This window comes from Sinohyriopsis cumingii, chromosome 14, assembly GCF_028554795.1.
Source record: "Sinohyriopsis cumingii isolate HCF-2022 chromosome 14, ASM2855479v2, whole genome shotgun sequence".
NCBI lineage: Eukaryota > Metazoa > Mollusca > Bivalvia > Unionida > Unionidae > Sinohyriopsis > Sinohyriopsis cumingii.
In genome coordinates, this window is record NC_142974.1 from 42,958,289 (window position 1) to 42,969,080 (window position 10,792).

Below are 10,792 nucleotides of genomic sequence, written 5' to 3' on the forward strand. Positions count from 1 at the left end.
TGCATTCAAGCTATTCTCATTGCCGCACATTTTCCAAATGATTATTTAAACTCGTATCCCGCTTGAATCGCCATGTTTAGCATTCCCATCAGTTTCCGTTACGCAACGATTCATTGGGCAAGTACAAAATTTTGACCAATCAGAAAGCTCTTTACAACGATCATCATTTAAATAATAAAGGGAACAAATACTTATTAGAAAGCTCGTTGCGGAATGGGACCGGATAGAGCATTATTTTTTTAAAAAGCTTCGAAAACGATATTAAAAAAGGGTCCATATCGAGGAAAATCAGATACAGGTCAGGAGAAAAGCGAAATTCTGATTTAAAACAGAAAACAAGAAAACTTGTTTGAGGGCAGTTAAATCCAGTTTAAGTTTAAAAAAATACAACAACAACAATAACAAAATTTGATAAAGAAATATAATACAGAAAGATGTGGAAAGAAGTTATTGTTCCCAAAATAAACATTAAAATTTCAGCTATCAGAAACATGGAATATAAATGTTGCTGAAAATCATTCAAATAGTACAAGAAACAAAAAATAAATGTTATTATATCTTATTGATATTTTTTACTAAAATGTCAGTGATATTACAATCACAAAATATCACTATATTTTTAGAATTTTTGACAAACTCTCAGTGAAATTTCAATCACAAATTCCCACTGATATTTTCAGAAATGTTGGCAGAGTCAGTGAAATTTCAAGCACAAAATTTCACTGATATTTTCAGAAAGTTTGGTAAAATCTCCTAAAATACCATAATTTTAGTGAGAAAAGGACATTTGAGTGAATGTCAAGAAATGTTCATTGATTTTGCTGAAATTTAAGTCACATTTTCACTAGGGTATGATTTTTGTAGAGCATATTTTAATAGGAAGCCAACAAAATTACTTTTCAGAACAAACATCAGATCAAGCCCAAAATCCACCTTGCACCAAATTTTCAAAGTCCAAAGATTCATCTATGCTTGTACTACCAGATATTAATTTTCTAATCATGTTTACATTTTCTCTACTTTTTTGGTCATGTCATTGTTCTTAAACATCTGTGGAAATAAATTAAAGAAAACTGACATACATGTGTTTCTTCAAATTTATGAGTATATATTCATCCTTCCACATCAGCTACACTGACATATACATGTAATCTAACTCCCACCAATATTTCTATTTGAATCAGATAGTTTAGGTTACTAATTCTTCAGAGAGTATTTTCCATGATGCTATAATACATGAGCCTGCTTTCCATATGGAAAAAAGTGCTTATGGATTAAAGTTACAACTTTATTCCATATGGAATTTTCACTTGCTGTGAAGTACTTATGGAACTGATATGGAATAAATTGTCTGTTTTTCAGTCCATATCTCTTCCATTGAGAATCCATGAGAAATTTCTGTATGGGACTTAGGCATGTTAATATATAAAATCAAAATTTGTCCAAATTATCATGTGAAATAGTAATGAATTGATAATCTAGTATGACATCATTATTTCCACTTTTCAAACTTACCTTGCGTGTCTGCTGAAGTCCCTGAGGTGAAAGTCGGCTATGAAAATGTTTACAATTTGCCATCAGTGTTAGCAGTGCCTGGGCATCACTCTCATTGGGGTCTGTGTTTGTTGGTTTCTGGCCCCTGGGCATAAAGGCTTTAGCACACTCCCAAGCATTGTATGCCCAGGAGGTCACATCACAATTGCTCCAGCAGATTCTATCTGACCGTGGATTGTCAAATAGATTAAGCAGCTCTCTCAACCAATCATGGCATAGCGCTGGGCAAGGGACCTTAGTGAATCCCCAGGTATATGTGTATTTGTTTTGTCTAATATCACTAGCCTTACATGATGTACATTGAGGATACAGAACAGTTGTACCACCATATATTCTATTTATCAGGTATGTGTGTATCAGGTTGACCTCATTTCTGACAAAAGAATGTAGAGCCCGCTTCATGTACAACAGGGCCTGTCCCACCTTCAGCCAATTTCTGTAGCCTGGATCTTTAACATCCTGACCAGGAGAACATACTGCCATTTTTTCTAGCAGAAGCTACTTAACTGATGCAAAGAAATCCTTGACCTAAAAAAGATAATGAAATATTCAAAATCAATATTCCCACTTTCACTGAATGACCAAATTTTTGTTGCCTTGATACACTTTTCGAGTCATAGATTTGTTTATACATCTTGATGGACAACGACTCATTAAACAGTGCCCCTACACCTTCACCCAATCCTCTATAAAGGTCATCTTGTACAATACCAAAACAATATATATTTTTACCATTTTCTTGTCTTAATAAGTGGCCTCTCCTTCTATAGGAACACCTTGTCTTTACAGATGGGTTTATCTTTGTTAAAGTGGACCCACTGTATGCTATTGCAGTCAAAATTTAAATGTAAACAGTTAAGTACCATCATTAGTATAAACGTAAGTAGAGAGAGGTAAAATATAACTTTTAAACTGATACGTATCTTGCTTGATGGATTTATGAAGTCACAATCTATTAGCTACCATTTGCTGCCTCACAGGTCTAGAAGGATAATGTCCGTTGGAGCCCATGGCATAAAACTGTGTAATAGAGTTGGGCAGCGGTACGGACTTGGTTTTTCTCCCACTTGGATTCATCAACATATTCGCTGTCATGAATCAAAGACACCTCTACCTCAGTAACGTAACAAGGCCTCTAAACACCGACTGCAGCTCAAGGGCACAGTATACTATAGACGATTTATGGTTTAATTAACACTAATCATTGTTGGGGGAAATGTCTCATATTGTTTTCTGTGCCAGTATGTCAAATGACCCATCAGCTTGGAAATTAGGAGCTATTAAAGCATGTCTCAGATAATACAGAGAGTACGCATATTAGCTGATATTATGTTTTATGTACTTAAATTGAAATATTTTGTATATAGATCAGAATCAACTGCAGCAAGAATCTGTCAAATCCCATAGTATGGTCTTAGTCCCTCATGTCCCATAAAATGGCCTCAGACTGTTGTATCAATTAAAATGTTATGTCAGTCATATCCCACAGCATGGTTTCAATCTGTTGTATTCTCAAAGCATACTCTCAGTTTGTCATATCATACAGCAAGGTCTCACTGTATCATATCCCAAAGCCCTTTCAAATCGCACAACATAGTCTTAGTCTGTCCCAATTTGGGTGAACCTGTTCTATTATTGATCAATATATTATTAAATATTTCATTTCTGATAATTTAAGGAAATTAAAGTCATAAGCACTTTATTTATAAATGAACTTTTGATTTCATTACTTCAACAATGTTCAGGTAAATGAATAATCAGAGATGTTATATAAATCTATTAACTAATCGTTCCAATTTTATATATCCGACTATGATTCTCCCCTTATTTTTACTTCATTCTTTCTATACCTCTTTTTCCATTTTTCAGATATGGCTACTGTATATCTGATATGTATTGAAAATTGTTGTGGTAAGTTGTTTGTTTATACTCTGACAGTAATAGGTTTATAGTTTATTTCAGTGAACCAAATATTGACAATATAGAATTAAAATAATTGATATTAAGTGAATCCACTGCATTTGTCATGCTTTAAACCCCAGATACCACAGCATATGTCTCTGTACATGCCGCAAAGTCTACATTTTAATTTATCTATCTGCCTACCTGCTGTGTATGATTTTTCGCTCAATATCATGAGGTGAAAATTTCTTTATTAAAATAATGTAATTGTCTATACTATAAAATTCCATGTGTTGGGTGCAAATGTCTACAAATTCTTTTGGTGTCCTTGTAATGAGTTCATGATAAAATTTACAAAATGTAAAAATGTGATCTTTTACTGAACCGTTATGGCTTTAAAACATTTTCTCGGGACGGGCAAGGGTTTGGTGAAGCAAACGTAGCTACAAAACTTTTACCTTTAATGCACACAATATTTCTGCTGAATGTTCCGTTATGGGGCCTTAAGTGACCTTGAAGGGATATTTTACAGTGAGCCATCAATAGCTCATTATGACAAATTCACTTTTTTGTATCAACAGTTTCAATGAAAACCAAGATACCTGTTCAAAGTATTTAACTCCTCCTTGAATGAATTAACCTATACAAATTATACTTGAGTCAACAATAGTCCTATGTGTATAGAATGGAATTTCAGTCATACACCTGTACGTGGGGATAGTACTATGTTGTACTGAATTACATTCACACACCTGGGTGTGTGGATAGTCCTATGTGTACAAAATGGAAGGTTAATCATACACATGGATGTAGGGATTATAAGTCCTTTGTGAATTGTATACAATTCCAAATATACACCTGGATATGGATATAGTCCTATATACATAAAATGGAATATCAATCATGTATTTGGATGTGGGGATAGTATTGGTAGAGGTGTCATTACATACATCCACTGTAAACTCCTATGTGGTGTGAATCACATGTATAATAACAGATACATATAACTGATGAGTGTCGAGAAATTACTCACAGGAATTTTGTACCCTAAGGCTTCAATTAAAAACATGTAAGATTCTCACAACATAACCACGTATGCAATTACTAAGCATGAATGATTGAACTATGATGTGCAAGTAAAATGTTCTCTTATAGTGTATTATATCCTCTGGGGTGTTAGATCCTGATCACAACATGGAAATTATTGTGATATCACTGTATACCTGTGCACCTACTTACAAAACAGGAAAAGACAAATTTAGACATGTGACCTTTGAGGTTAACCAGCCCAGTACCTATGAAAGGTCTAATGAGGAAATCAGTTATATGCAATGCTGTCGGGCACTTCTGTGCACTTAAGGTTTCCATCTCCAATATTTAAACAAAACGCATACCGAATTTGACCGATTGACAAAAATAAAATGCAGCAATGCTTACCATTTGGAAAAAGGCAATTGTCACCAGAATATTCTGTTCAAAATAATATTAACTTTGGGCACAGGGGAAACCACCCCCATGTTTTCCTGACTCACGATATGGCAGCCTATTCTGCGTACAGCTTTGAAAAGATGTAATGTTTTTCCATTGGGCTATAGAAATGAAATACATTACTTTGGACTGTTTTTGTCACTAGTTCAGTCCAGTAATTATGTCAGGTTTATAGCTAGTTTTCCAAAATTCAACGTAAAACTGACAATAAATGGCAAGAGATATTAAGCAAACTAACCTGATCTTGTAAAAAAGAATGTAAATTCAACATTTTATGAAAAATCAGCTATTACATTAAGAGAAATAACAATGAATAGGAAGTAATGTGTTTACAACGTCTTGTTGATGGGGAAAAATTACTAGAGAATTTAGAAACAGACTATACGCCGGGTAATTTGTTGAGAATTTATGTTGTAACGGCAAGTAGACGACACGTTGGGTAGCAGACGGTTTTGTACATGTGGGACAACTTCGTGCAAAATTGGAAACTTGGATTAAAATAGCTTTGGTTTTAAGGTACACATTTCCATCTTTTATACAATGTATTTATTTGTATGATTCTAAAAGATGCATAGTAAATCGAATTTTCTGGGTTACCGGTTTAAGAAGGTCATGGAGTGGGTCTTTACGTTGCCATTTAGAAATCACATTTTTATGTGCATTTTGAGTCTAAATTTGGGATATTTTTGTACACTTTATGAATATCACTTTTCTTAGTTAATGTACGATTCTTCTTTCTGGATACAAAATGGATTTTTGACCCAAAATAGCACGTGATCAAATGTTTACAGAAATGACGTATCGTTGCACAGAATTACCCGATGTGCAGAATAGGCCGACTTACTTTAGTCTACCTGTAAGACCCGACGCTGATATTTGTGTTGTTGGCGTCAGGGTCTTATTGCCAAACGAACAGCGCTGTGTAGTGTTTTTAAAACTACTGACAGGAGACTAAGATGTAAAATTGTTGTGATTATCACATACTTGGCAATACATATCAATATTCATATACTTACTTATGTTTCCATTTTGTTCCTCAGAGTCGTAATAAAAATTACATTTGTTTGTTATGCTGAAACAATAAATAGTGTACTTGTGCTTCAGCTGAGAGAATGAACTACAGCAGATAGTACTGGAACCAGCATGGAATCAAATGAAATGAATGACAGATCAAATTGACTCAAAACATTCATTACTTGATCACGTGACTATTTGCGTGGGGGATAAAAAAACTTCAAAGTGCGTGACCACATTGTAACCAGCGATTGTATAAACAATGTATGTTTTTGCTACTCGCTGACAATTGTTTTAGTAAATAAATACATTGGGATAAAATCGCCTACACCTTTGACATGACATATGCTTCAATAACTCAAGTGTCATTAATTCTCTTTGTTGTTTTACAAATATATATAACAAAGTTTGTGGATGGGCTGTACAAATAAAGTTGATCGATTTAATTTTGGATAGCACAGGGATTCATTTCAAAATGATTAACAACGTAAAGTATAGGTTTATTTGCAGATACAGCAGTTGTGAAATATGATATAAAAAGTTGCTGATTTTTGTTAGTTTACTTTTTAAACAGTTTCCTATATAAAGCTTGAGATATCAGTTTGTATTTTTGTACTGTTTATATTAAATTGCCGACAAAGTAAGCATAGACGAGTAGAGATACCAGACATCATAAAGATTTGTTGTTTTACCAAAATACCATAAATCGGGGGGTGGGGGTGGGTGGGGGCAAGTACTAACAAATACCATCCTCTATAAAAATGGGAACCAAATACAATTCTAATTCAATATTTTATTTCAAACATTTTTGAATATAAAGTAGGAAATACATGTATATGGTATGATGGCAGCTTAAAATAAAACTCCTGAATTTAATTATACGGAAAACTCATTGTTCCGAACATATTCACATGGAATGAAGTTGTCTGGATTAACGAGGTTAAACGAATTTTTAAAGCTTTTCGTACACGAGCGTGATAAAGTTATAACTTTAACGTTTGAGTATAATTTTAATAATAAGAGATTGATACATGTACATTGACACACCGCCAAATTTGCGTAGGGAAGTTGTGTTATCATAGTGATTCTACGTTCATGTACGATTCCTCGAATTTTATTATTTTTGAACAGATTCTTTCAGGATTGTCAAGATCAAGTTTTATATTAATTTTACGCTTTGCTTCCCGATTTTGATTTCAAAATTTGGATCGCCGATTTCTGAATTAGCGGAGCAAATTAACGTTTAGGAATTCCTTCCCGTTGAATTGTGCCCGGATAACAAGGTTTCCAGATAAATGGAGTCCACAAAACTAGCTTCCCTGGTATTTGCATTGCTGAACACAAAGATCAACTGATCAAATCAAAGGCAATATATCTTGAGAAAAACGGTTTATATAAAAATAAACCTGACCTTCAGGAAATAATTTTTTTTATAAATGATGTCATTCGCATATATAGATAATACCCTGCCTCTTTCGCAGTTACATACACAATGACTTATGTGTTATGCTTGTCGTGTTATTACTCATGAATACGAACACGTGGACATTATTTCGAGCTGAAAAAATTTAATAGTTACAAATATAGTATGCCACTGTTAAGAATGTACATTCTGCGAATACTGCGTTTCAGTGAAGTATTGCTCTCTTTAGGGTTTCACACATGTGAAAAATACAATTTTTTTTAATGTTTATGTTCCACTCGATATAAGCAGCGAGCGTGTTCGGGTTTGAATCCTAACAATGAATCTTGCTGGATATGCAGTAGCGTATGCAGGACACTTTACTCCACTTGCTTTGGCGGTAGATAAATTATTCGTACTGCTATGCAGTAAAAAGTCAAATGTTAACTAAATTAGACTTGTCACTCTCTCTTCATTATAAGTATTCACGCATATTCCTGTACAGAGGCACCACAAAAGTAAATATGGCCTCGAAAGCTTCCTTAGAAACAAGAACGCGATGACAAAATACATTTTATGTTAATTATTTATAACGATAGTTCTGGCTCTATCTAGTCGTTTTGACAGTTCCTTGAGTTTGGGAATGAATTTAGCAGGATGTCTTGGATTTACATTGTGCTTATAATACGGAAAAGCTCTGTACTGCCTGCCAGGCACAAAAGTTAAAAGATTCTCCCCCACCAGAAAGCGAACCATCTTCTCAACATTGCCGTCCCTGTTCGGACTCTTCCTTCGGTGCCTGAAAATCTCATTTTCTACCAACTTATCCTCAAACAGCACATCAAGCGATTCTCCCAAAGGACCTACAATTTGACTGCACCTACTAATTGTATTTTCAGTGTATCGACCTTTAGCTCCTTGCAATTGATCCTTAAATAGCCTGTTCAGGACTTCATTCATGAGGTCCATGGAAGGTTTCTACCAATACCCCCTCTATAATTGACTGTCCTGTTCCATGTAATTTCATGCCGTAGTTTTTCAGGTAACCAGCCATTTGTGGCAGCAATCAGGCGATGTGCGAGAATCAAGTATTTGGGGTGTCTCTTTGCGAAGAAATGTATTATATCCAGGCGCCAGTGGGACAACATAGCCTCGCCATCCGCTTCTCGCACAGCATCGTGTCTATAAAGAAGATTAAGACCACTCCATAACATCTCCAATGAGTAATTGTAAACGTGGTCGTCCTCCGGTAAATGATCTTCCTCTTTCTTTGACATCATTTTCCCTGTTTTTTCTGCCTGCTTTGCTGGTATGTTGAGTCTTGATCTTTGGATACTTTCCTTTGCATTACGAGCAGTACCATTTCCCTTTTGGCACTTCGTCAACAGTCATTCCGAGACAAACAAGATGATACCATTCTTTACCTAAACATTTTTTTTCAGCATTACATCCTATCATGGGCTCATCAGCACCAGGATCGGTATGGCATGAACAGTAATTGTAATGTTGGGTTGTTCGTTGGATCTTCTGTCTACAGCCTTCACTACAATACCATTCTGTGGGTATATTATCCCTATCAACGTTCACACACGAGTAATGAAACCACTCTCCATTCAGACAGTTTCCCCTTAGTTCACAGCCAATAAAGTCATTGTCTTTCTCTTCATCACAGCAAAATCCTACTGAAGCAGTATCATCTGGTTTCAGAAGTGCTTCTGTGTCCAATTTATGCCAAGCATTGCGTACTATGTTATCGCTGACCTTTTGTAAGTAACATTTCCTTTCATCAAAATCTGCATCTTCGATTGACAAAGGGGCTTCGGGGGGTCGACTGTATTTGTCCTGCATATTCAGCTGATCTATGGCAAGGAGTAAAACCAAACCTTCCGTTACAAGGCACATCAGTTCCCAGGCATGGGCAAAGTTGTCACTTATATCAGACTTAACTTGGCGGAAATTAAAAACATTTTTTAAATGAGCAAGAGTTCCTCTGTCTGTTGCACTTGAGCCCTTGTAAAATTCGTCATAGTGATCTTGCAAAAGTAGCATTTCTTTGTGAAACTCTTGTGGTGAAGGTTCCAGTCCTTCTAAGCGCTCCCATGGGTTCAATCCATTTGTTCGTGCCCGTTATGCGTCATTGCCACGCTCACAACTTAGACCATTGCCATAAACTATTGTTGTGTATGGCTGGCCATCTACAGAAGGTACATATTTTTGTAAATGTTCATAAATGGCTATTGCACCCTGGGTAGATGATGGTTCTTCTTGAAACGCGCCTAGATTTATCATGACACTCCGCTCACTTGATTCCTTTGAATGTTCGTGTAACAAATGTGGTATAGAGCAATCACGGAAGAACTGATTGAACCAGTCAAGATGGCGAGTGATGATTCTCTCAACCAATACAATCATTCGTTGTCGTAATTCATGGAAGTCTTCCTCCGTGGGCAGGAAAGATCGCATGTCCAAATCTGAGGTTTTAGTTCTTAATTTCCAATCGAGATGGGTCGCAGGGACACGGTTTACAGCTATATATGCAAGCGCCATATTAATGTAAGTGTTGGATGTATCTGGCGTTGGATGGCGTGTTGATACCTTTTTTCCTACGTTGTCCCAGCATGCTGTAAATCCAGGATGAAGCTCATCGTTCCATACAGTTGATGCACTTTCTTTATCATCCTGCGGATGGTATTCCTCTTCAATTTTATCTTCTGCTCCATCAGTTACATCTTCTTCATTCTCCGTTAGGTCTAATCGTTCGAAATCATCATCTTCTTCGTATTCCTCTTCTTCTGTCTCCTTCTCTTCAGCCTCTTCATCCTCCTGTTCCACTTCGTAATCCATACTTTCGTGGTCACTGCGACTATATGCGCCTTCTGCTGAATCTTCATTTCCACATTCATCAGAGTCTGAAGGTGGATTGATCTCTTCATCAATATTTGGAATTGTCACCGACATTGCAATGGATACACTCAGATCTTCCTCTGTTTTTCCCAATATTCTGTCGGTATGGTTGTCTGAAAGCTCTTTTTCAATTGTACTTTTGCATTGTATTGTGCACTATCAAATTCCTTTGTTATTCTATCAACTGCACTCAGTGTCCCTTTGTATCCTAGACAAACACCTGTATGTGACATCTGTCTTATCGTTTCCGTTTTCAAACCACCCCGCCAAAATTGTAAGGAAAATACTTTCTGGAGAAAATTTGCCTTTCTAGGGGCCCTTGCATAAAGAAGGCATGCTATAGCTGTGCCTATGTATGGTTTTAGTGATGAACCGTCTTTCTTCTGAAGTGTTTCATCTGTGGCCTTTAATTTTACTGCATTTCTTAATGCTGCATACAGTATGGGTGCTTGTTGTTCTAATCCGTTGAGAGTGAAATCCCACGAAAAACTGCTTATATTGGGAATTGTAGCCTCTTTACAAAATGGA

General features: G+C 35.9%; 1 pseudogene; it reads right to left on the reverse strand.

The window, feature by feature from the left end:
* Window positions 1–7,939: 7,939 nt before the first annotated feature.
* Window positions 7,940–9,688, reverse strand: LOC149783640 (uncharacterized; annotated as a pseudogene).
* Window positions 9,689–10,792: the final 1,104 nt, after the last annotated feature.